This window comes from Dipteris shenzhenensis, chromosome 5, assembly GCF_047967505.1.
Source record: "Dipteris shenzhenensis isolate YYH24624 ecotype China chromosome 5, Dip_SZ_1.0, whole genome shotgun sequence".
Classification (NCBI taxonomy): Eukaryota; Viridiplantae; Streptophyta; class Polypodiopsida; order Gleicheniales; family Dipteridaceae; genus Dipteris; species Dipteris shenzhenensis.
The window spans coordinates 4,982,731-5,010,367 of NC_141600.1; the positions used below are offsets into that span (position 1 = coordinate 4,982,731).

General features: G+C 45.6%; 1 protein-coding gene and 1 long non-coding RNA gene across 2 annotated transcripts in view; one reads left to right on the forward strand and one right to left on the reverse strand.

Annotated features, from left to right (window-relative positions):
- LOC147901539 (transcription factor TGA2.2-like) overlaps positions 1 to 27,637 on the reverse strand; it is a 117,928-nt gene that overhangs the window by 86,621 nt on the left and 3,670 nt on the right. The gene's annotated exons all lie outside the window — the stretch shown is intronic.
- Positions 346 to 27,304, forward strand: LOC147901540 (uncharacterized). Its single transcript, XR_015540982.1, has 3 exons — positions 346 to 476; positions 11,625 to 11,697; positions 27,153 to 27,304. It is a non-coding gene; the product is annotated as an uncharacterized LOC147901540 (long non-coding RNA).

Here is a 27,637-nt window from a genome sequence, read left to right on the forward strand (position 1 = left end):
ATATGTCAGACCCTTATTAAATGTCATGAGTATATGGAATTACTCAATCAAATCTGTGTACAAAGTTTCATAACCCCTCAACCCATACTTAAAGCATATAGATGCACAATTTCTTAACACCTATGCACCATGCATTGTGAAAAATGATAAAATGTGCATGCTCCCTCAAACAAACAAATTGTGACCGGCTTCCCAACTCTATTGATACTCTCCCTGAAGAGTGACCGTAACCACCTATAGTGGCCCCAATAGCTCAATATTGGAGCCACAAGAGGCTTAGGAGGCACTAGGGTATAGGAGCAAGAAGTCTGTATGAAAAGTTTTCGGTTTATGGAACTTGCTCATTGTGGAGCTCATTGCTTCAGCACTTCCCCGAGGAATTGAAGGCTGTGAAGGCTGAGGAGGGACAAGAGCTAAATGAAGTGTAGGTGGAAAAGGATGATGTGGAGGAACAGCAGGCATAAGAAGCTTTGGAGGTATGGATACATGACTACCAAGAGGGTGGCTAGTATAAGTATTCTCGTCTCTACTTGCAATGGGTGCGAGGGTGTCTGCTTGGATAGTTCCTGATGAAGTGCCCTCTTCGGCAGAAGAGATGCTGGTCTGGAAACTCCTCATATGTATGTGTCTGCTGCACTTGAGATCCATGGCCGGTGGGGTATGTGATCAATGTAGACAAGGGTTGCGGCAATGGAAACTTCACCCTGGTGGCTCGTGTCCTTGCAAGAGTCTGAGCATACGACAATCTGGCACCTGTGGAAGTAATCATTGTGCCTACGAGACTAGATATGTGCTCCACCACCATACGGCACGAGCTGATCTCATTAGGGAGCCCCAAGAAAAGGATCTGAAATGCAATCAGTTTGGGTGCTGGGGTAGCCATGTGGAAGCGTTTCTGCCACAGCCAAAAGTGGATGACCCTACCCTGGTACACTTATGGTGTACTAGCAAGAACTCTAATCGCCGGATGGGCAGTCTACAAACCAAATGAGAAATAACCCCTACCAAATAGCGTGAACATAGTGAGTCTGACACCCAAATCGCCATGTTGGTGTACACCTAGTCTCAAATCTGCTGGCCTTTGCTTGGGAGGAGCCTGGATGAGCTGCGTCTGACAAAAGCCCTCCTCTATGGCACCAAGTAGCTGCATAATATCAGGAGGGAATGTAACGTGGAGCTCAACTTTCTCTGGTTCAGTGACTGGAGAGGTTTTATTGTCCTCCATTGTCGGGGTTTACGCCAACCTAAGGATGAGGAGTTGCTGCTGAGAAGAGCGATGGTGGATGAAAAAAAGAAAAACCTTTCAAGCGATGAAGTCAACAATTGAACTCGTGAGTAGCCCTCAAGAACAATGAGCCTCAGCCAACAACCAATTCTCTTCATAAGACTGTCACCTGTCTAGGCTCGCAAGCTTGCTGCCCACAAGACCAACAGCGTTGACCTTGTTGGGGCAAGAAGGGTGTGGAAAACTGGGCCTGCAGCACACTGGAAAAGATGTACACAGGAGGGGCAGCAATGGCGCACTGTGTACAGCAAGAAAATAATCTGTAGCACACTGGATATGAGTACCTTTGGCGCAGCAGTGGTACACTGTTGACAGCAGCAAGGTCCCAGGAAACGGGTGCTCTGCTGCATGCTGTTGCATGCTGGAAAGGACCACGAAATGCAACAGAAAAACAGGCCCAGGAGGTGCATTCTACCGCTTAGAAGAGGTGCAAGTGGGAGCCGCACGCTCAGTTGGGTGGAAGCTCCCTCAGCTGCGATACTGCCTTTTTGCATACCTGCAGAGTGTGCTGAGCTTAATCGATTTGTGTTGAAGACTGAAGGCGGTGGGAATTAACGTAATGATTCCTCATTATTACTTTTTTCCTTTGCTTAGTATATCCTGGTTCTGCCACACGTGTAGCTTATTTTGGAATGCCTTCTATTTGTCCTTTTGTCGGACTACAAAGGCAATTTTGTGGCTTAAACAATCACAAAAAAAACATGTTCCAGCTTCTTTTTTTTTGGGCAAAGAAAATTTTTATTTATAATCTGATCATCTGTACAATGCTGTCAAAGAAATGACAGAAAGGTTCACCTCTAATGAGGGCTGCCAGCATACAAAAAAACCTCTTTCTATACATAAGAGGAGACAATTCTAGTAACTTAACTTTCCCCAGTTGAAAAGTCTCACACTATATATCCCAGTCCAAGGAGGAGGTAGATAACTATGGTACTCAGCAGAAAAAAGCAAAGAGTTGCACATGTGCCATCGTTCAACACTGGATCCTTCAGCAGTAGCCTGTGTACATGATATGATCAAGTGGAGAGAAAGATCCAGTTGCTGAAGTCTACTCAGCTGGTTCTTCTTTGACAGGGCATAGTGGAGGGAGGAGCTGTAACTGCATGTCAACCTTAGCACTTGAACATTTGCCTGCCCCTTGAATGTGGTCAGCCAATTCAGCTTGCAGTTGAGTGATCTGATCATCGTAATTATGGAACTCCTAATCCAAAAGAAGCTTTGCCTGAGGCACAACAGAGGATTTTCAGTTAGTGAGCAGAAAACAATCATATCAATTGCTAAAGAGGTGGTCAGCGTGCATGAGTTCATCATTGAATTGACAAGCATTCTTGGAGATCCAAATAAATCATAGGGCATGGGCTCTGATAAGTGACCATTTGGCATAAGAAGTTTTGAGGGCATCTCCCAACAGTATGGCTTTCCAGTTTATAGACTCCCCAATTCTGATTCGCACATGTTTCCATACCTTTCTTGCTCTAGGGCAAGCAATGAAGAGGTGAAAAATATCTTCTCTGTTTACCACACAACATTTGCAAGTGCCATCCCCCTTTCCAATGCTGAGACTTCTACTATTGGTCCAGAGTGCCTTATGCAAGGTTAGCCATAGCAGGGTAGGCATTTTCTCTGGAAATGGGCCGTGGTCCGAGATGGTAGGTTGTTGACCGGCACCCATCGGGCTCCCACCCGTACCCCCTAGGGGGATGGGGCCTATGAGACTCAGGTTTCCGAGACCCTAGACTGCACCATATGGAATTGTAATGGTACCTTATGGTTAGACCCAGGGAACTTCTCGGAGTTTTATACAGGACGAGACATAGTCTTTTACACGGAGACACACCAGAGCCCAGAGCGTCCACTACCGATAGCGAGTGGCTACACATGGGAGTCAGCCTTCAGGGATGAGACGAGGGTTATAGGAGGAGTCCGAGGATCGGGCGGGGTCGCAGTATTGTACAGGTCTTCCCTCGTTGGAGCCATCTCCATTGAGAGGAAGGACGCACACTCCCGATTCATGTGGATCCGGATCCGACGCAGAGACACCCGTGACCTTTTCATAGCAATATGCTACTTCCCGCCAGACACATCCCACTTCGCCAGAGTGGCACGAGAAGAGGGTGAGACATCGCCATATGCACCCTTACATTAAGATATCCCAAACCTTTCAGCCCGCGGGGAAGTTCTCCTTGTTGGGGACTTCAACGCCAGGACGAGTACGCGACAGGCACCACTCCTGGACTTCTGAGACGACTCTATCATGGTGCCAAACATGGACCTAGATGGAGCAGGTATGACAAGGACCTCATCGGACTGACACGGGCTTGTTACACCATATGGACACGCGCTCCTTGATTTGGACAGGATGCATGATCTCATCATCTACAATGGGCTCGACCTATGGCCCTCCTCAGGTGGTTTTACTTGCTTCCCACACGGGGGGGGGGAGGGGGCACTAGTGTAGTAGATTACATCATGGGATCCCCTACCTTCACTTCATGTATCACCGACTTCACCGTAGCACCACTGCCTCCAGGAGCTGATCACACATACCTATTCTTCAATATCGCCACCCCACGCTTAGCCACACCACACACACCACATAGGAAGCACGACACCTACCACGACATACACTTTGATCACAGCCTCTCACCGGCCTACCCTGGACGCCTAAACAGACTCCTAACCTACATCGATCACATATCACTCATAGAGGACCGTGCTGCCCTGATTAGTCGCACACTCCACGAGGCTGTCCTCCAAATCTTTCCCCACACCACGCAGTCCACTAGACCACCACCTCTTGGTTCTGTACCCTGCAACAATTGGTACGATGCAAAGTGCAAGGCTTATCGCCGACAGCTCCGACTTGAAACCAGATGTCACCTCCCGAACACACCAGACACGGTACGCAAGTACCGACGTCTCGTACGTCAGAAGAAGCAGGCTTTTCTTCGTCAAAATGAGGAGGAGCTACTGCACATCTTGTACAGCAGCAACTCTAAGGATTTTTGGCGGAGATTCCTTGAGCGTAGGTCTCCATCACCCCTCACCGACACGAGAGTCTGGCACACGTATGCACACCATCTATATGATGTCCCACACCAGCCCACTCCAGACCTCATACACACACCTCGTCCCACCACCTGCACGTTGTTCACCAGAGGGGGAGTCAAGGACGCGACATTGAAACTGCACAATGGCCAAGCTAAGGATCAGGAGGGGCTATGCATTGAGTTTATCGCATATGGGATCGACACGTTAGCCCCGATCCTAGCAAAGCTATACAATGACGATGTTTGCCTTGGCTTCCCCCGCACTTGGATACTCAACACCATCACCCCCATCCACAAGGTAGGGGATCCCATGGACCCGAGTAACTACAGGACTATCATGATTGGACGTGATGTCCAAGATCTATGCAGCTGTATTGGATGCATCGGTCAGCCTATTCGCAGAGATGAGAGGGCTTAGAGCAGAGGGTCAGGCCGGTTTCAGGTGAGACCATGGGACTATGGATCACATACTCACACTTAGGAGTAGAGGCTAGATCATGGAAGGAGAGGGTATACTGTTGCTTTGTGGATTTCCACAAAGCCTTTGACACAGTATCTTGAGCTCGTCTTATCACACGCCTACACACACTGGGATTTGATCAGGAGATCATCTGGACAGTCATGGCACTGTATGAGAAAGTCTCAGGCCAAGTTCGTACAGGCGCAGGTTGGACAAATGAGATCCTGAGTACCATAGGGGTCAATCAGGGTTGTCTCTTATCACTGACCCTGTTTGGCCTCTACATCGATGAGCTTGAGACTTTCATGGGGACGTTGGGAGGGACCGGTTGCTCACTTGCCGGAATCATCATCATGATTCTTCTTTATGCAGATTACGTGGCACTCTTGTCGTCCACACCCGAGGGGCTCCAGCGACACCTGGATGCACTGCAGGCTTTTTGTTTATCCCATGATTTAGAGGTTAACCTTGGCAAGACCAAGGTCATGATCTTTAACACCTCTCGAGCAAACATGCAAGGGAAGCGGTTTACTTTTACTTTCGGTGGGTCACCAGTTGAGATCGTATCCTCATACACTTACTTGGGGGTCATCTTCTCCGGCCCGATCTTCAGGATGAGACCAGCGATGTAGGCCAGATTGAGCAGGGGATACGCCTCACTAGCTCGGTTAGAGAGACAGTGCTTTCACTCCCACTTCCAAGACCCTCGGACCAAGGCTTTTCTCTTCAACTCCTTGGTCCGACCAGCCGGTATGTATGGTAGCTCTTGTTGGGGGCCTAACATGTCAGAGATAGAGTGGACACGGGTGGAGCGTTTGTAGATCCTCATGCTCTCATGGATGATCCGGGGGAAACTGTCTGTACCACATCACATCATTCAGGCCGAGTTTGGTGCTTCTCCACTCGAGCTAGATGTAGCCTTTCAGACCATCACATATCTACACCGGGTTAGATCATATGGGGACTGCACATCAGGGAGACAGAGGCTGCCATGGTTGGCTCTTGATTCCTCCATGAGGTTGGCAGCAGAGGGAGACGAGCGATGCTGGTATGCATGGACTCACAGATGGTTTGTGAGACTAGGGTTCCACATCGATAGGATACCTCCTTTTCAGTACAGTTTAGATGCCCCTCCGGTACTCCCACCCACCATCCCGATTGGGCCACATACCAACGAGGTCATTCGAGAGGATCTCTTGCAGCTACACACCTTTAGGACTTGGTTGGAGTTGATTGAGCTTCCAGTGAAGCTGAGTTTCTACAGAGATTACTGTCTTTGCATTTCGGAGGAGGGATTCATCACACCACCGGGGTACACTGAGCTTCATATGCCTCACTCACTACGGATCTCCATCAAGGAGGTTGAGTCGGAGGAGCATTTTATTTTTAGGTGCGCAGTGTACTATGAGATCCGAGGTCGCTACCACTGCCTCTTCAGAGACGGCTCCAGGCTCCTTTCCAAATTCCTCGCCTACCTAGATCAGAGATGCCTCTCGCGGCCTTCATTCACGAGGGAGTCCGACATAGAGAGTACTTACTCAGGCGACACATCATCAGACACCTCTCAGAGTAGGATCACAGAGTTCTTCCCATCGAGTGACATTGGTCGTCCAGTCTCTAGCCGCCGACGTGACAGAGACCCTGACCCGACGATCGCAGCACGACACATGAGACATTGAGGGGACACACAGATCACTCTGGGGGACCTCTCGTCATTGTTTAGACCCGGGATACGTCCCATGGGAGTCACGGTGGCTCTGGTCTTGCGTCGAGCCTCGTCCAGGAGACCAAGACGCATGGCGTCCCTTGACGGGCACCAACGTCCCATCACCGGCTATGCACCAACCACGGGGACATAACATATGGAGGATTCCGCTCCGCTCCAGTCCTTTTCCTTTCATTGTTACATCCATATGTATTTGATTATGTATGATCAGACTTAGGATTCAGCACGGGTGATGATGCTCGTTTCAGTAGCTCCACCCTTATTGTGATTTGTATCAGGTTTTCTTTCAGTCTCATAGACCCATCGGTCTTCCGAAGACTCTAATAAAATTTCTTTCTTTCTTTCTTTCTTTCTATTCCATATCAACTCAAATCTGAGTGCCCACTTTTTGGCATTATCGAAATAGTGCCACCTTTTGTTTAGCTTAGAGACAACCTCCTCTATGCCTTCTGAGGGTGTGGGTATTGGTAAAAGAGATGAGCTGCCAACCCACCCAAACTCTCTGGAGAAGTCAAGTACCCTACCTCCATTCTAAGAAATATCCCCCTCCCACAGGTGCAATCTTCTCATGACCAGCTCTTGATCTGCATTTTATAGTCTGAACTCTCTTCTTATCTCAAGCCAAGTTTTCCATCTAAAGTTGTTCTTGTCCCAAAGATCACCCCAGCTAGAAACCCCCTTCTTTTCCAAGTGCCAAGCTCTTTAAAAATCATCATCACTTAGCTGCTGCTGCCTTGGAAAAAAAGTAGAAACCCATATGGAATCCAGGGTCATGTAACTTCCTTTCCCCGTGAGTGTGATGAAACATTTAATCTGTTCAAAGGCTCCCCAAAGAGTTTTCCACAGTTGGCTTCCTTTGGTAGAGCAAGGCTCTGGGTTTCCAATAGCTGTCAAAACAAGGTAGTCTTTCCATCTTGGGGCTCTAAGAGGTCTGACATGTTTAAAGTTCCTGAGCAGAAGGTTAGCCCAGTCTCTATCAGGATTGGTAATTGCTTTTATTACCCACGTGGCTGCTAGTTTGTAGGCAGCCAATTGGATATTTATTACCCCCAGCCCTCCTTCTTTTCTTGGCTTGGTACAAAAAACCCATTTAACTTTAGCAATCCTTCTTCTGGTGTCACTCTCACCCCATAGAAAGGATCTACATATCCTTATGAATTCTTCTAGTTTTGCTTTGGATGGGCACCAGCAAGAGAGATAGAAAATAGCCATTGGATAGATACAGTGATTTAGGACAACTCTCCTCCCTGCTAGGTTTGCCTATAGCCCCCTGATACTGTTTAGCTTCATCTTGACATTGAAACCCATGGGGATACCAAGCAGTCTGAATATCTGACCATGAGGTATCTTTTTGCATCCCAGCTGGTCTAATAAATTTAGATTGTCACCTGTTAATACAGCATACCCTGTTTTGGTGTGATTAATCCTTGACCCAGATGTTGTGCAGAAATTGTCCAAGCACTCCATTGCTGTTTGGATGTCCACATCTGTGTTTCTGATTGTGAGGGTGGTGTCATCTGCAACTTGTTGATTGACCAGCTGGTTCCCTGAGGGGAGTTCTATGCCATTTGATTTCTCCTGCTACTACTTGATCTTTAATCAGCCACCCCTAGGCATCAGCAGCAATTGCAAATAAGAGAGGGGCAAGAGGGCACCCTTGTCTAATGGATCCTTTTAGCATAAAACTCTGAGACATCTCCCCATTAACACAAACCTTTGCAGAGGCATTGGAAAGTAGCAAGGCTACATAGGATATGAAAATCTTCCCCAAACCCAAGCTATTAAAAAACTGCAGAATAAAGTCCCAGTTGAGTTTATCATACGCCTTATCAAATAAGACAAATCTCCTGTTTTGTTTCCTCAACATGTGTACAACCTTCCCAGAGATTGATAATTGCCTCCAACAAGTGTCTGTTCTTTATGAATCCTTTTTGTTCTTCCAGAATCCACTTGTCCATTTTGTGTGTGAGTCTCAAGGCCATTGCTTTAGCAAATATCTTGTAAGAACAGTTAAGCATGGTTAGGGGTCTCCAATTTTTTAACACTATTCTGTCCCCTTCCTTTGAAATAACTTTGATGACACCTCCATTTAAATGCTCTGGGAGCAGCCTCAATTGGATACTCTCATTCCAAACATCCAGTAGAGAAGGACCAACAGTATCCCAAAAAAATTTGTAAAATTCAGCAGGGAATCCATCCTCTCCAGGAGTTTTTCCATCAGACATTGCAAAAACAGCCTCTTTGAGCTCTTTAAGGGAAAACACTGAGAGGATTGCCTGGCTGTATGACACTTAAGTCTTGCCTCTAAAACATTGTGGTCTGTTAGATCCACTGTGCTAAGCAGGTTTCTGAAATGGCTGACAATTATCTCCATATTTTTTGTTTCTGAAAGGGCCAGCTCTCCATCTTCCTTTTGCAGCAAAGGTATTTCCTCCTGTTTTCTTTTTTTTCTGATCCTCCTGAAGTTTTCTTTGGTTGGCCTGTCTATCTTGCCTGCCCACCACTCTTTGAAGTAGATGTTCGCATTATGCAGTTTAATCTGCTCTTGGATTCTGATTTCTTTCCTTTTGAGCAATAACTGTTATTGGGCATTGGTGTCATTGCATCTAGCCCTTTATTCTAGCTCCTCAATGTCTTTCTTTAGTTTATCCATCCTTTTGACTCTAATAGTTGCTCTGTTCTTTCTGGCTTCCTTGAGTATTGCTTGTACCTTTTCAATAGCATCTTTCCATCCTTGTGCCTTAGAGTCAGCTGCTGCAAAAGAGAAGGACCACCTCTCTATTATCTGTTTTTGAATAGTCTGCAGTTTAAAGAGGGAAGGGTCAGCCTTGAACCAGGAGGAGTTACCTTTCTTTCCAATACCCATGTCTAGAGAAGCCAACACTGGTTTGTGGTCAGAGAGAGGGAGAGAGTAAAAAGTGACTTGCTTGATATCTAGAGCTTGATCAATCTCATTGATTGAGCCAAATAAAACTCTGTCTAGCCTAGCTTCTCTTCTTAAGTCCCCTACCTATCTATTGCTCCAAGTAAAAATACTAGGAGTCCCAATGTCTACTACTTGGAGAGATTCTTTGACATCTTCCCACAGCTGAAATTCGGAACCCCTGAGAGTTGAACCCTTCTGCATCCATCTATCTTTAGTAGACTCAACCATATTGAAGTCCCCCAGGATGATGCAATCACTCCCTAAGTTCATCATTGAATCCCATGTAATCCTCCTTTCCAGAGAGCCCGTGGGAGCATACACTGAGACCACTGTAAATCAGAGGCTTTTTATCATGAAGTCCAAGGCAAACCACCTGTGATTGGGGTCATGTCTGCATCTGATAACACAGTCTTGATAGTGAGAAAGAAAGAAAGAAAGAAAGTCTTTTAACATCCATTGGAGACCAAAAGGTCTATGGGACAGCAAGAAACCCTCTAGTACATCTGCTTTAGGGAGGGCACATGGCAGCTCCCAAGGAGTGCAAAAAGCAATCCCAATTATTTAGAGTACCTACATGATATTTTGGAAGAGTAAACAGCCATACATCAGTTCAAGACTGAGAGTCTTTTGGTTTTGATTTAAACTCTCTGATTAGTGCTACCCCTTCACGGTAAACTGCCCATTTTCCATCCTTTCTGGCAGCCCTGACTTTAGCTAATTGAGTTGCCTTAATCTTGAGTTGAGTTTGTGGAAGCTCCTCTGCTATCCATACTTTGGTGCCCTTCAGTTTGTAAGATTGTCGAAGAAACTTGATCCGCATATCTTTTGACTTCAGTGTAAGGATTGCATGACCTCTATAGTGCAAAATAGAAGCTGGCCTCATCATCCAGCTCATCATCATTCATCCATTCGATGTTGGGCAAACTTGATTTGATCTTTGTCAATATTTCACTATATGTATCCTCCTCTTTGTACCAATCTTTTGGGAGCCCCCCTATTCTAATCTTCAGCGCATTATCACATCTAGCTTCGTGTTCTTTAATCTCTGCTTGGATATCAGACTTACTTGCTTTGTTGTCCACTTCCACAAACACTTCCTTCCTAGCAGTTTGTACTTCAGTGTGAACAAGATCTTTGACTGTAGAGACTAGCTGTAGGGTAGGGGGGGAATCCTTACAAGATTTTACATCCACATCAATTACTGCCTGCTTACCAGGCCCTTCCAAGATGTGAAGTCGGGCCTTTACTTCTGCGAGCTCCAATTGTAGCTCTCTCACTGCCTACTGCAGATAAAAAATCTGATCCTGTTGCCCGAGGATGGGCCGTTTTGAGCCTTCTTGTTGGTAATTCTGTGCGTATGGAGAGGGTGTCATGGCTGCAACTGTAGAGTACCGAGTCCTAATGGATGTTGAAGGAGTTGAGGGGGTTGAGGGGGACTTGGAGGAGAGGGTAGGCCAATCCATAGTTGGCTGTATGATGAACCCCTTGGCTTAACCTAACCCCCGGGTTGGGTTGGGGGTTTATCCCAACTCGGGGTTAGGGAGGACTAGAACTAGACTAGGATTAGACTAGGTACGGACGGGAGATATTGAGGATGGAGAGGTGTTGATGGGTAAAGGTACGGCTGTACGGGAGGTACGGCTGTATCACTTTAACTTCTTGTAAAGCAAGAAAAGTTGGAGACAGTGAATTGTCTCTCAGCCATTTGGCTAACTCCTAACTCCTCTAAGGGTCAAACATGTTCCATCTTTGTGTAGTTGAATTGCTGACTCTATGGACTGAGGTGTGACATATTACTATGAGATGCGCATGGCCAACTGACAATGAGTCATTAGGTCTTAGTGCATAATGAATCTGAATGAACATAAAATTTAGAATGCTTTGCAACTACTTTTAGAATTAGATGAGTGGCCTCCTAAAACTCTTCTTGTTATTTTTTTAAATGGCACTTACAACCAAGAGTAATTTTCCCAAGTCTAATTGAAGATATTTTAATTGTTGTGATCATGATGTGCTTTTTTATGCAGTTTGAGAGTGTCTTCCATTTTAATTGCAGTCGGTATGTGTAAACTCATTTTGTTAAGTAAATTTAAGGTCGGAGTGCATAATATGAGACCATTATCTGGTTATGGACTCGTGCTAAAATACTTTACTGCAATTTTTTCGCTGTACTGCAGACTTTTACACGGCATGGGCTGTCACATGTGATTGGTTTCCTGAAATTCCTTCCAACTCTCTTTTGGCAGAAAGGTATCATGAACTCATCTTTGATTTCCATATTCTGGATGATGTGGGAACATGCTTAAATGAAAAAGTTCCATGGGACTGAATGCACATCTGTGTGTGTGTCCCTCCCCATCTGTGTGTGTGTGTCCCTCCAAAGATGCACGGGGGTTTGAACATACTCAAGATTCAAATGCATATAATTGCTCATAGGGGAAAAATGATGTTGCAGTTTATGCAAGGGGATTAGCCCTGGGCTTATATGATCCGCTCTTTTTTGTTGCATATTGATAATTCTGCTTTTGGGCATTGGCAGCCTACATAGTGGGATTTTCTATTTGGCTCTATTCAAGGCAAGATCAGAGGCTGCCCTTTTGTCTCTCGTTTGCTTCTTGATTGGAAGCATATCTTATCCCACTTGGAATGGAATGGTAGGGATTCTTTGTTGGGAAATTCCTTGAGGGCTGAGAATATTTATTGGTCCAAAGTATTTCACCTAAATCCAAAACTCCGTGAGGAAGTCTGAAAAAGTCTCTAGAGTCACACAAATCATATCCTAGGATCACTTTAAAGTTAGACAAGAACAACGTCCAAGTGGATTCTCATGATTGTAAAATAATATGGTCCAGTGTTTTATCTCCTTCTGGGTATCCACAACAGTCATTCCTAACGTTGAAATAACAATTCATGTTGGAAAATGAAAACAAAGGCAAAACCTAAGTCTTGCCCCTCCCCATGACATCCACCACAGGTTTGGTCACCCTGTTTCTGCTTCTCCTGGCCCCCGTTCAGCCTTGGCACACCTGTGCCATATCTCAGCAAGGCAACCTGATCAGTCCGACACCCCCTGGAGCATTTTCCCTCTGCTCACTCTCAGTTCTTTCTCTCTTCAAGACAGGCCAGTCTCACACACCCTGAGGATCGCCATTGGACAGATGCGGGCTAGTCTCATTAGCTGAGGATTGAGACAGGGAGAGCCACATGTACAAGTAGAGAGCAATGAATCTGCAAACTATACACGCCGGAGGAGGTGGAGACAGAGGAGCATTTCTTGTGTGTGTGTCCAATTTACTATGAGATCCGATGGCCATATCATTTTCTCTTTCAAGAGGGGTGTGGTTTTGGGCCTCTCTCTCGGTTGATTCACTATCAGGACCAGGTTTGCATTGGCCTCCATCTAATGGAGATGCGACAACATAGAGAGAACCCGCTGTGTCAGATCAAACATTAGGAGAAGACAACGCCACGGGAGACAGAGATGGATAGAGCCCAGTGACATGTCATAGATCTCTATGCATTTGAGTCTGCCCCCAAATATGGTGGAGTAGAGGAGGAGATGGATGATATGAGGGCTGTGTGGGAAGAGATGATAAGGAGAGATGCAGGCACCACACATGATGCATAGACTGACTAGGGTATGCACGATGAACAGCCCATCAGAGCCTTGCTTGGAGGGCATTGCCCGAGTAGGGGCGTCACTCTCGACCTGGCCCATCGGATACAGAGATCTTAGAGACTATGCCCCCCACCACTGAGAGAGACGACCTAGCAGACAGATACACGATATTTTTACTGCTCACAGGAGAGCCACCATGGCACCTGGTTATGCATTTTGATTTTGAGATTGAGTACTAGTTTTGAGCTTTGAGCTTTGAGCTTAGTTTCGTATAGTACTCAACAAAGGGCCTTAGCGAGCCCTCTACTTCAGCCCATAGTGGCTTGTATGAGTTACTCTATGATTGCACTTTGTCTCATAGGCCTCTCTACGAAAGATGGCCAGCAAGGAATGTTCGAGCCTCTCTACGAAATCCCCTTCAACTCCAACAGCCTCAGCCAATAGGGCCCGATATGCCACAGTTGCAGCCATGACACCCTCTCTGTATGCACAGGCCTGATATACCACAGCCAAGACTCTCCCCGTTTTTGCACACATACCTATGAAGAGGCTTGGACATACCCATAATTACAAGAGCAGGTAAGAGAGTTAAAGATGCAACTGGTAGATGTAGTAATAGCTAGAATTCAGGTTCTTGAAGGACCTGGCAAGCAGGCAGTAATTGATTAGGTCCTAAAATCTTGCAAGGTTCCTCCCCCCCAGCTAGTCTTTACAGTCAAATATCTAGTTCACATTGAAGTACAAACCGCTAAGAAAAAAGTGATTGTGGAGTTTGATACAAAAGTAAATAAAGCTGATATTCAAAAAGACATTAAAGAACATGCAGCTAGATGTGATAATGTCTTGAAGGTCAGAGTAGGGGGACTCCCTGAAGGATGGTATAAAGAGGAGGACTCTTTCAATGACACTTTAACACATGTCAAAGTAGCCATGCCTAACATTGATTGGACGGTTGACAAGGATGATGATGTCGATGTGATGATGATGAAGCCAGAGCAACTCAAATCTCACAGTCTATAGGTCATGCTATCATTATGCTTAACTCACAAGACCTACATGTCAAGCTTCTCCGACAATCTTACAAGTTGAAAGGGACTAAGGTGTGGATAGTTGAGGAACTTACACGAGCTTAATTGAAAAATAAGGCAACAGAATTAGCTAAGGTCAAGGCTGCTAGGAAGGAAGGAAAATGGGCAGTATATCGTGAAGGCATAGCAATCATTAAGGGGTTTAAATCTAAGCCAAAAGACTCTCAGTATTAAACTGATGTATGGCTGATTATGTTTTTTCCCAAGCTGTAATGTAGGTACCCTAAATAATTGGAGTTGCTTCTTGCACTTCCTGGGAGCTTCCATGTGCCCTTGCGAGTATGCCATATTAATGGTGCCATGACAAATGAAGAATACATGGATTATTTCCCATGTTCTTTAACGCTCTAGGCATAATTGGTTTTATTGCTCCTATTCCCACATTATCACTTACTGCGGTGTTGTGATTTTGGATTGTCAATCTATCAGTTCCCAATCATGGAGGACCGATGCTTCACGAACCAAGGATATCCAAGCAAGATTTGATAAGATTGCTTGGGGAGATCCAAGATTGTGAATGAAGCAGATGTACTAGAGGGTTTTTTATTTTCCCATAGACCTGTTGGTCTTCCGTGGACGTTAATAGACTCTCTCTCTCTCCAACTACAGATACGTGACATCTTTGCGTCTCATTGGAGGGATACCACCACTCCCGGATATGTCCTCGGAGCTTTCACTGGAGTCTCTTGAGAGCTTTTGAGAGTGTGTTTTTGAGATCATTAGCTTAGCTTAGCACTCAGCAAGGGCCTTAGCGAGTCCTTTGCTTCAGCCCATGGTGGCTTGTATGAGTTATTTTGTTGATTGTACTTTGTCTCAGGCCCCCAGGCCTCGCGAAGACGTTAATACAACTCTCTCTCTCTCTCTCTCTCTCTCTCTCTCTCTCTCTCATTGTGACCAAAAAATGCTACACAAACTCTGACAAAACCCGGGAACAAAAATGCAGTTTATAAGCAGGAAATTAACTCAATGGACAGTTATGGATGCAGAGATACCTTGGGGAAGACATCTCAACATATAAAAGGCATCTAATTTACAAAATCAAAGCTAGTTCACACAATCTTGAGATAGAGAGGGGTAGATGGGTAAGACCCACGATCCCCAGAGAGGAAAGAATCTGCAAAATCTGCTCCACAGGGGAGGTGGAAAATGATCAGCATGTACTCCCGAGATGTAGAGCCTACACAACTACTAGAGAAGGCTATAGGGACAACAGAGATCTAAACTGGAGACACCAGCAAGCTAGGAAGCTACTTGAAGGAAATTTTGGAACATCGCAACAAAATACTGGGTCTAGCACACAAGCTAGCCCAACAAGTACTCCATACATGATAAGTTTGTAATATTTTCTCTCACTGGATGTAAGGGATCACTATTAATTGATAGTGATCGCCAGTCCTGTAGATCCTGAAGGAGGCCAAAGCATGGAAGCAGAGGGTTTAGCTTTGTGGATTTCTGCAAAGCATTTGACAAGATACCATAGGTCTGCCTCATTAGACGATTGCAAGATCTGGGCTATGACCAGGGAGTCAGAGGAGCATTTCATCTTCAGATGTCCAGTATATTATGAGATCCGAGGCCGCTTTTACTGTCTCTTTAGAGATAGCTTCGGGCTCCTTTCCCGCTTCCTCGACTTCCAAGACCAGTGATGTTTAGCTTCCTTCATCCATGAGGCATTTAGATATTGGGAGCGCTTACTCAGGTCACGGAGACAGGGGCAAGACACACGCATGAACTCTGCCTAGAGCAGGATTACACAGTTTTTCGAGTGAGACCACACAGGTGTTCACCCCACAGGCTCTCGACACTAACGGGACCTTGAGCCAGCGACATGACGTATCAAACAGGGGATAGACTCAGAAATGACACATAAGAGTCACAGGGACAATGCATGATGCAGAAGGTTGACCATAGCACGCATGATAGATGGCGTGCCCATTCATGCTCTACTCAGAGGAGACAATTCGAGCCAGGGTGTCACTCTTGATATGGCCTATCGGATATAGAGATCACAAAGACCACACCTCTCGCCCACAATGAGAGATTACTCGACCAACATAGGTATAAGACATCTTTGTATCCTATCGGAGAGCCACCTGCATATGTATTTGGAGCATTAGGCTTGAGTGTTTGAGCTTTTGAGACCATTAGCTTAGCGCTTTAGCACTCAACAAGGGCCTCAACGAGCCCTTTGCTTCAGCCCACAGAGGCTTGTTTGAGTTACTTTCTTTCACATCCACGCGTTTGTCTTTTGAAACACAAGGTTGTCTTTTATCACAATTTTCAAGTTTTCACACGTTTATCTTTTCAAACACAAGGATTCATAGTTTAAAAAAAGGCAGGAAATTTGAAATTCTAGTTTCCACACGTTTCTCTTTTCAAACACCAAGGTTTATAGTTTTGTTTGTTTAAGTTTCGACTAAATCACACACCAATCTCCTCTAATATGCCTCATTGATTGTAGCTCCCAAATTCTTCCATCAAAACATCTCTCCTTTATCTCTTCTTGATCGTCGCCCACTCATTTTTTCTCCTCATTGGTAAGATTTTTTATCTCAATCGTACTTTCTCTTGTGCCCTTCCTCTCTAAATTTTCATCAAACACCAAGGTTTATAGTTTTGTTTGTTTAAGTTTCGACTAAATCACATACCAATCTCCTCTCATATGCCTCATTGATCGTAGCTCCTTTATCTTGTCTCGATCGTCGCCCACTCATTTCTCCTCTTCATTGGTAAGATTTTCTATCTCGATCGTACTTTCTCGTGTCCTCCCTCTCTAAATTTTCATCTCTCTCACTCTTCTCTCTCTCTCTTTCCTCTCCGCTCTAGTCTACGTTTCCTCTCATCTTAGTCTACTCTCTCCCCTCCTCTTCATTTCCCCCCTCTCTCTCTCTCTCCCTTTCTCCTCACCTTTTCCCTCTCTCTCACTTGCTCGGGGGGCTCACTCATCATATGTAACCCTATCACGTGAGTTCAACAGAAGGATTTTTTTTATTTCTAAAATTTACAGAAATAAATATACATAAGGGACTATTTAAAATAGTATTGGAAAAAATTTACAGATTTGTATAGAAAAGGGGTACATTTATAGTTGTGTGGCTTAAAACTTTGAGCTGAGATGAGATGTGCACTCCTCGACTCTCTGATACTTACACATGTAGTAGCTACTCTTTGTTGGTGCGTACTTTATCTCAAAGTCCCATGAGGCCTTCCGAAGACATTCATCTCTCTCTCTCTCTCAGCACTTTGCATATGGACAGGAGGTTTTGACCTCGGTTCTAGCAGAGCTGTTCAACCATGCCATATTCCATGGCTTCTCGCCTACCTGCAGCACTACCACCATAGTACCGATTCATAAGGCAAGTGATACAACACTCTTATGATTGAATACACTCTGGCTAAGATATATGGGTCAGTACTAGAGAGGGAGATCAATAGCCACACACAGGGTCATGGGCAGCAGGTTCTCGGACGAGCAGGTTTTCGGAGACATTCTACACTTGCTTTGTAGACTTTCGTAAGGCATTTAATACTGTCCCACGCTCCTACCTGATCAGGAGGTTATAGGAGCTACAGCCCCCAGAGATCATGATCTGGGGGGTTATGAGTTTATATGTATCCATTAGAGGGAGGGTATGTGCCCCAAGGGGTCTATCAGATTGGATTCAGAGCACTATCGGAGTGAAGCAAGGCTACCTCTCACCGACTCTCTTCAGGCTCTATATTGATGAGATCACATCCTTTGTAGATCGCCTAGGTGGAGAGGGTTCACTTATGAATGACCTGATGCTGCATATATTGTTGTATGTAGAGGACATCGTCCTCATATCATCCTTAGTAGAGGGAGTGCAAAAACATCTAGAAGCCCTGGAGGTGTTCCGAGGAGAGAGAGAGACTTGAAAGTTAACCTTGGGAAACCCAAGGTTACCATCTTCAACACCTCACGAGTAGTGTCCCGTCGCCATAGCTTCACGTACCGAGATGAGCCAGTGGAGATAGTGCAGTCTTACGCATATCTGCGGGTAGTGTTCACCGGACCAGGTTTCACAATGATTCACACAGGTTCATCATGACTCACACGAGGACAGGGTGCCTTGGCCCGACTAGAGAGGCGGTGACACTTCCAGGACCCTCCGACGAAGGGTTGGCTTTTTGACACCTTGGTGAGTACCACTGCCATGTATGCAACACCTTTATGGGGGAGTGACATTTCAGTTGACAGAGTGGAAGAGATTTGAGAGGCCACAGGTGACTATGGGATCTAGGATGATTCGAAGTAAGTCGTTGGTCCTCCATCAAATTATACAGGCAGAGTTCGCCAGGACCCCTCTCCAGGTTGATGCCATCTTTCAGACAATGGCGTTCCTCCAAAGAGTTCAGGCCTTACCCCAGTGGAGATTACTGAAGCTAGCATTGGAGTCTTCTAGGTGAGTGGCAAAGGGCGATGTTGATACAACATGGTATGCATGGGTATCCACATGGTTTGATAGTCATGGCATTCAGATGGACAAACTTTCCCCCTTTCAGTACAGCATGGATGCACCACCCGAGATGATCGTGTGAGATGAGATTGACCGTATCATACGGTTGGACCTCCTCCAGCTCTATATGTCTAGGGCCTGGGGTGGAGAGGAATTTCCCACCAAGATTCATTTCTACCATGACCACTTCTTGAGGGTCTCGAAGCATGGTCTCATCATCACACCTCGGTATCTCGAGGACAGGAGAGTCTCACATGCACTGAGGATCGCCATCGGCCGGTTGCGAGTCTTGTCACATCAGCTGTGGATTGAGGCAGGGAGAACTCCAGGCATACCTAGAGAGCAGAGGATCTGTAGACCATGCCAGATGGGAGAGGTTGAGACAGAGGAGCACTTTTTATGCATCTGCCCAGTCTACTATGAGATCTGAGGGTGGTATCACTTCATCTTTCAGGAGGGGTATGGCTTTAGTCCGCTTACACGGTTGATTCATTTTCCCAACCAGGTTTGTGTTGGGCGCTATCTGATTGAGATGCGACGACATAGAGATACACTGATGCGACAGAGACCAGGGAGCAGCAGGGAGCGATGCCACAAGTTCCCGAGATTGACAGAGCACATATTAAATATTTCTATTCATGTAAGTCAGCTACTGGGGTGGATGAGAGAGAGGAGCTTGAGGAAGTGAGAACATCATGGATCAGCAGTGAGCGCCTCCACCACGATGTTGCCAGACGAGAGGTACACGCTAAGCATGCCACACGGAGAGTGACTAGAGCACGCACGATCGAGGTCCGGTCTATTTCAGCCCTCCTCAAAGGAGACCGCCAGAGATGAGGTGCCACCGTCACCCTCAACGTAGCCCACCGAATACAGAGATCGAGGAGACCACGCCCTCCATCACATCCAGAGCCAGCTCGACAGATGCAGATACGAGAGCTCCTTGCATCCCATCAGAAAGCCACCAAGGTTGAAGGTACTTGGATATATGGAGCCTAGGCATGTACTAGGAGCCTTAGTTTCGAGCACCTGATACTCCTATGCTTTTTATTGCCATGGAGAGCGCTTTCGTCATCTATGCATCTCATAGCTAAAGAAGATAGAGGTGTTGGTCCATAGGAGTATCTAGATGGTTTCAATTGCAGGGCATGTCTTTTTATCACCTACCACCATACCAGTACTCACTAGATGCCCCGTTCTTGCGCTTGACACAGAAGGAGATCCATTAGATCATTTGTGATGACGACCTACGACAGGTTTACATCCTTACATTCCCCAACACCCACCAGGATGGCCTTCAGCAATAAGCATTTTCTCGATTTGGACGATGACAGCTTTATCCAAGCTATGGGATACTTGAAGATCCACCTCTCTCTTGTAGTTCGGATAACCATGGACCAGCTTAGGACATCATCTAGATTGAGGCAAGATGCGAGATCTGAGATTTTGCACACTATGTGACACACAGGAGGTGAAGATAGAGGGACATGCCTTGATGTGACGCTCACAATGCTATGAGATTCGAGGGAGGCACCATTGCCTTTTCACCAGGGGGTTTATCGACATGAGTTGAGTCATTGACTACCAGATCAACGGTGTGCTGCACTTTTTGTACAAAAAGTCAGTCGACTCAGGCTCAAGCTCATGCAACCTACTACACCACTTGGCCCCAAAGAGATCACTGACTTCTTCTTTGACGAAAGAATTGATTGTGAGGTGCCGTGACCGCAAATGCCGACTTTTAGATACATCAAACTAGCAAGAGATTGGATATGGGCCCCGCGAGCACCCAACCCATTCGGGGTACCATCATAGTAGCTTCTCGACATCAAACAGCATCATGGCACGCCTAAGTACGCCCTACAAAGAGGCGCGAGGAAAAGATCTCTAATATGACCCAGCAACATCAAGACTCTCGGTGGGATCCTAGTCGGGCCCACATAGAGGCTATGACATGGACATGATAGGATCCTAGTCGGTCTCACATAGACACTGGACATGCTATGACATGGCATGATAGGATTTCCTCCTACCTTAGTTAGGGCTATCTCTGAGTCTGTGTTATTCAATCTGGGCTTTCGTGTCTCAATTCATCAATATTTTCTCTTTGGAGGTGTGCTATACACCTCTAGTTCCCCCCTATGGGAGTGTATTTCTCATGATGGATTTTCTCCTTGGTCTCATAAACTTTTTTGGCCTTTCATAGACGTTGATAAACCTTCCTTCCTTCCTTTCTTTCCTCACTTCAGAAGTAGTTCACATGATCTCGAGGTGGAGAGGGGTAGGTGGGCAAGACCCAAGGTCCCCAGAGAGGAAAATCTTACCCAAAGGAGAGGTAGTAAATGAGCAATATGTACTCTTAAGATGTAGAGCCTACACTCACATTAGAGAAAGATACGAGGGCAGCAAAGAAAATTTGAAGAATCTGTTGGTACAGCTAGGAAGTTACTTGAAAGAGGTATTGGAACATCCAAACAAGGTACTGGGTCTAGCACACAAGCTAGTCCAACAAGTCATAAAGTTTGTTATATTTTCTTTCATTGGTTGTAAGGATCACTATTTGTAGATAGTGATTGCATGTCCCACAGATCCTAAAGGGTCTCACAGTGGACTTTCATACAATCATGTCATCTCAGCTAAAATTCTTTGAACAACAAAAAATCTAAATTTGTATGATTGGACTTATTCTAGTCTTACAAAGGTATATTTTTCTATCACCTCAGCGGACATGCAAATTCTTTGAATTTTCGTCCAAGTGGTGATCAGCTGTTCAACTACATCGATTTATCTTACACGGGTGCAAAAGCCCCAACAACTAAAATTCTTCGAACAACAAAAAATCTAAATTTGTATGATCGGACTTATTCTAGTCTTACAAAGGTATACTTTTCTATCACCTTAGCGGACATGCAAATTCTTTGAATTTTCGTCCAAGTGGTGATCAGTTGTTCAACTACATCGATTTTATCTTACGCGGGTGCAGAAGCCCCAAAAGCTAAAATTCTTCGAACAACAAAAAATTCAAATTTGTATGATTGGACTTATTCTAGTCTTACAAAGGTATATATATCGGTTTTGTCCGAGCGCCTGGATAGATTGATTGATATGATTATATTCTGTTAGCATAGATTAGTACTCAGCAAGGGTCCTAGCGTACCCTTTGCTTCAGCCCACTGAGGCTTGTATGAGTTCGCTTTTCTGTGCACTTTATCCCATAGGCCCGCGAGGTCTCCCGTGGACGTTAATATATCTTTCTTTCTTTCTTTCTTTCTCTCTCTCTCTCCGTACAGTCCCATCAGCCTCTCTGTATAGTCATCAACCTCTCCGTACACCCCCGCAAGCCTCTCCGTACAGTCCCATCAGCCTCTTTGTACAGTCGTAAGCCTCTTTGTACAGCCCCATCAGCATCTCCGTACAGCCCCGTCGTATCTGCCTTACAGCCTTGTACATTCCCGTACAGTCCATCGTACTTGTCTCTCCCGTCGTACCTACCACTCTCTCCCCGTAGTACCTCTCCGTACAGTTCTTTCTTTTTTCCTCACCCCAAGCTAAGGTAAGCCCTTTGGCTTAGCTTGGGGGTTAGCATCAACAAAAGGGCACATTCTAAGTTTGCACAGGCCACTATGGAACTCCCCGAAGATGAAGACTTTCACCTCTACACCGATTAGAAAGCCCTCCTACTCTGACATTGCAGCCTCCATATCGATACCCAGCCCCTATGCATTGCACTACAAGTGAAGGATTGGATCTGATCCACAAGAGCAAATATACTTTCTACAGCAAGAAGTGAGAGAGCTCAGGCTTATGGTTGCAGCTCTTGGAAGAAAGGTGAAGGAGATGGAGAGCAAAGGCAATCAAGAAATTATTGCAGAGGTTATGGAAAAATACAACACATCTCCAGTAGCGCCAATACTTGTCTCCACAGTTGAAGAGACGATCACCACTCAGGTAAGCTCAGCCAAGAAAGAGATGGCTATTCTAGCCGACAACAAAATCAACAAAGCAGACCTATATACGGAGGTAAAAGAGCAGGAAGCCATAGCAAAAACAAGAAGAGATTGCGTATAGGGGGGCTGCAAGAGGATTGTATGGGCTGTACTGCAAATGATTTTACGGAGGGATACACAGTAGAAGAGAAGAGCACAAGTCTCAAGAAGGAGATACCACAGATAGAATGGGATGAAACCGACATCAGTTGGATCTCTCAGAAGGGAACACAAGTACAAGTTGAGTTCACAGAGAAGGCAAGTAGAGTCAAGATTCTCCGACAAACAAACAAATTGAAAGGCACATGGGTATGGATATCTGAGGAGCTTACCCCGAATCAGCTCAAACAAAGGAATGTTGAGCTTACTAAAGTGAAGGATGCACGCAAAGATGGAAAATGGGCAGTATATAGGGATGGACAAAGCCTTGATCCGTGATTTCAAAAGACTCTCAGTCTTAAACTGATGTTGCTCAAGCTGTTTTTTTTTTTTCTAAGATAAAATTAGTAGCTAGTTATGCATCTAAATAAACTGGGGCTGAGATGATATACTCCCCCAAAGACTCTCAGTCTCTAACTGATGTTGATGTTTTTGGTGTGTATTTTTTTGTCCCATAGACAGGCCTACCACAGTCCTGGTTAGGCAATACCATAGTACCTATCCACAAGTCGAAGGACCCTATGGAGCCGTCGAATTACAGGACCATCATGATTGGCCACGTTATGGCCAAGATCTATGCATCAGTTTTGGAAAGCCGTATAAATGACCATGCCGAGACGACAGGACTCAGAGCCAGAGGACAGGCTGGATTTCGCAGGGATCATTCGACGCTTGACCACATTCTCACACTCAGGGCACTAGTAGAGGAGGCGAAGTCACGAAGGCAACGGCTTTATTGTTGCTTCGTGGACTTCAGGAAGGCATTTGATACAATTCCGCGATTCAGATTGTTTCAGAGGATTCGCGAGATGGGCTTCAGTGGAGAAACACAGTGGGCTATCATGGCTTTGTATGAGAGGGTCACTGGTCGGGTTCGGACACGTGAGGGGCTCTCAGAGGAGGTATGCAGCACGATTGGGGTAAAGCAGGGTTGCCCGCTCTCTCCTACTCTCTTTGGACTATATATTGATGAGCTAGAGATGTTCGTACAGATGACAGGCGGTGTGGGCTCTACTCTCTCAGGATCCTCCATTCCTATCCTCCTGTATGCGGACGATGTGGTTCTCATTTCCTCTACTGCTCAGGGCCTCCAGGCACATATTGAGGCACTCCACAGGTTTTGCCAGGACAGGGGATTGACCGTAAACCTTGGCAAGACCAAGGTTATGGTTTTCAACACCTCTGATCGTATCTACAGCACGGATGAGTTTTGCTTCACTTATGACGGACAGCCCATTGAGCTTGTTAGAGAGTACACTCATTTGGGGGCAGTTTTCAGGGGACCGATCTTTACCATGACATATGCAGCACGAGATAGGATTAGTAAAGGGTATGCTTCGTTGGCTCATCTTGAGCGTCAGTGTTTTCAGTCCCACTTTCAGCATCCCGATACGAAATCCCTGCTATTTGACACATTGGTGAGACCAGCTGCGATGTATGCAGCTCCTTTCTGGGCAGGAGACCTTGGCGCTGCAGATTGGAGACGAGTAGAGAGGTTACAGATCATCATGTTCTCTCGGCTCATTAGGGCCAAGGCTACAGTTCCGCACGAGATCATGCTAGCAGAGTTTGGAGCTACTCCCCTTGCATTGGATGCAGCGTTTCAGTCGGTCATGTATTTGCACAGGGTTAGGGAGTTTGGAGACTCAGCAGCAGACAGAGCTCGGTTGCCATGGTTAGCACTTGCATCTTCTATGGAGTTGGCACGATCTGGGGCCCGATACTGCTGGTACTTCAGACTCACTAGGTGGCTCACATCTCTTGGACTAGACATGGATAGACTGCCTCCCTTCCGATACAGCATAGATGCCCCTCATCTCGAGTTGACTCGCCACGAGCTTAGTCAGGTCACGAGAGCAGACTTGCTGCAGCTTCATACGTACCGCACTTGGATTTATCCCACGCAGCTTCCGACAAAGATGGCCACATATCGTGACCACTTCCTTCGGATCTCAGAGGATGGATTTGTCATTCCACCAGGCTACACAGGTATCCACATGTCCCACTCACTGAGGATTGCCCTTGGCCAGCTTAGAGTCTCTTCGCATCAGCTCGAGATAGAGGCTGGTAGGATGCGACGCATGGAGGATGGACGGCGTCCAGGCCGAGAGACCAGGATCTGCCCTTGTTGCACCATGGGAGAGGTGGAGTCAGAGGAGCACTTCATTTGCAGATGCCCGCTATATTATGAGATCAGAGGGAGATTCCACTGTCTCTTCACGGATGGCTTTGGACCTCTCTCACGAGTGATGGATTATGAGGATCAGCATTGCCTAGCTCTTTATGTCAGGGAGGCCACTATGCTTCGACGACACTACCTCAGAGACCATCAGCACAGACCGGAGCGTGATAGAGCCCAGCCCGATAGAGCTCAGACACACGCTATACCAGATGACAGGTATCAGGATGAGCACGAGGAGGTCAGAGCTCACACAGGACACATGCCTCCACCCTGTGGATGTACATGTGAGATGGTTTGTAGACGCCGCAGGATCTTGTTACATAGGGGACGTACTCGCCGCTTCATCTCCAGACGATCCAGGATGATGGCAGCTTTTCGGAGGAGACTTACTCATGGAGATCTCGCCCTACCAGCCGCTCACCTCACTTTTGCTCAGATTTGTACTCTCATAGCAGGAGGCAGAGTCGATGGACAGGATTTCCAGTATTATTTTGGTTCTCAGACTCCGTGATACATGGACTTGTATCTTTGCATTGACATATTGTTCTCATCCCCCCATTTTGCACCCAGGGGCGGTTTCCTTGCATCTAGCTTACTTTGTATTTAGGCTCGGATTTGACATTATGTACTTTCACTTGCATTGTATTGCGTAGCACTTAGATGATATTCGACGATGCCTCTTCTTTGTGGCACGTTGATTTTGTGCTATCTTGTACGCAGAGTTCTTGATGTCCCATGGGCCCATTTTGGCCTTTAGTGGACAATAATACACTTTCTTTCTTTCTTTCTTTCTCTCTCTCTCTCTCTCTCTCTCTCTCTCTCTCTCTCTTGGACCACATACTCTCAGAAAGAGAACAAAGCACACAAATATATATGCACACCTATCTCTCTCAGGGCAAGAAGAAGCATCGCAATCATCCGAACTCGATCACACTCCCTAGAAGTGGAGAAAAAAGCATGGGAAGGAGTATCAAGGGAACAAAGACTCTGCCAGCTATGCAACTTAGATGAAGTGGAAAATGAGGCACATGTTCTTTTGACATGTCCGCGATATGAGCATCTAAGAGAAGATTTCAGCAATGTCACGCAGCATCACAACAGTTTGGAGAGCTTGCTTTCCCATCCTCACTCTCTCTCTCTCGCTCTCTTTATTTCTTCTCTTAGCCGACTCCTAGTTCAATTCACAGTTCTCCCCCTCTAGATTGGTCTTTCATCAACACGGTGGTTAGCTTCAGCAAAAACAAGGGGAAGAAGAATCATATTTGCGAGCAGCTAGACTAGATGCAGGGGCTGAACCCCTCTTCTGCAGATCGATAATACACATTAATTTGCTCAGCCCCTTCCTGCAATCATATACCCACAATGTGAGTCTCCTTGATATGTAGGAATACTTGTTTTCAATATAGCAGGAGATTGTATACGCCATAAGAGATTTGCAACAAATGGTGAAGAAGTTGGAAGAGACAAATACCACAGCTAGAAAAGAAGGGATCCATGAAGTGATCCAAGAGTGTATTTTTTCCCCTGCGCCTTAGTTAATGCCCACTTTGAGGTTACCCACATGCAAGGGAAAGTAGTATGGGCATATACGGTCCTGTGAGAGAAAGCAGGGAGGGGGGGAAATATGCAAGGTGAGAAGACAAAGATGTGCGCTGCAAGACACATTGGCAAGGTATGGATGGTTCTACTACAGCTGATGGTGATATACAACAAGCCAAGTCACTGGACTGACAAACACATGTTACACACTATGAGGATGCAACTTCCAGTGCAGAAGCAGTACAGCTGAATTTCTCAATAGGTGTACGTGCCTTCCACTAGAGGATGAAGGCTTTTGTTTAGTCGATTGGGAGAAATATTTCCGTTACTGGTTCTCCTTAATTTACCTTATAACTATGATAATGGTATTTTCTTTCTATGGTTTACTTGTTTTCCCCAACTTTTGTGTATTGCTGCTTTAAAAGATAGCAAATTTTAATGTAATTTGACTATGAAATTCCATTTTCCCATTCATTGTGCTATCTCTTCCAAACAATGTTTCCCTAGTCGAAGTTCAGTGCTGGCTTGTCAGGTTATATTTCTTTGTTGTCAGATGGGATTTTTAGGTTTTTTATATTTACCTTACCCACAGTGTTTATGCTGATCTTGGTCCGAGAAGAAGCAACTTGTCCTAAATAATACATCATTGTGAAGTCTGTGTCAGTTTCTACAGAATGGAGCACTGGATGCTGCTGCATATCCAGATGTTGCAAATAAGATCCTGAAATATCTATGGGAAGCTGCAACAATGTTTGATGGTAATGATAAATCTAATGGTAAATGGTGGAGGGTTCAAGAACAAGCACTGAAGGCACTTGCAAGCTTTGAGGTCAGCCACCCTTTTATTTATTTTCGTGTATCAAGATTTTCTGCACTTTCACCATCCATGGATTCAGCATTAGAGGAAGAAGACTCCCTTTCACCATCCAACGTGGGATTAATTGTTTTTCTCCATGTTCTGTGAAGTGTGGTTTATATAATGCTTTGTGTTTCCAGTATATCAGATTTATAGCATACATTCCACATTTTCTTCCCTGGATGAGGCACCTTTATTCTTATTGATCTCAATGCTTGAAATGTACCTTCAACATATGAGAAGAGACAACCTTTTTCTCGAAGCTTTGGACAGGACCGAGAGT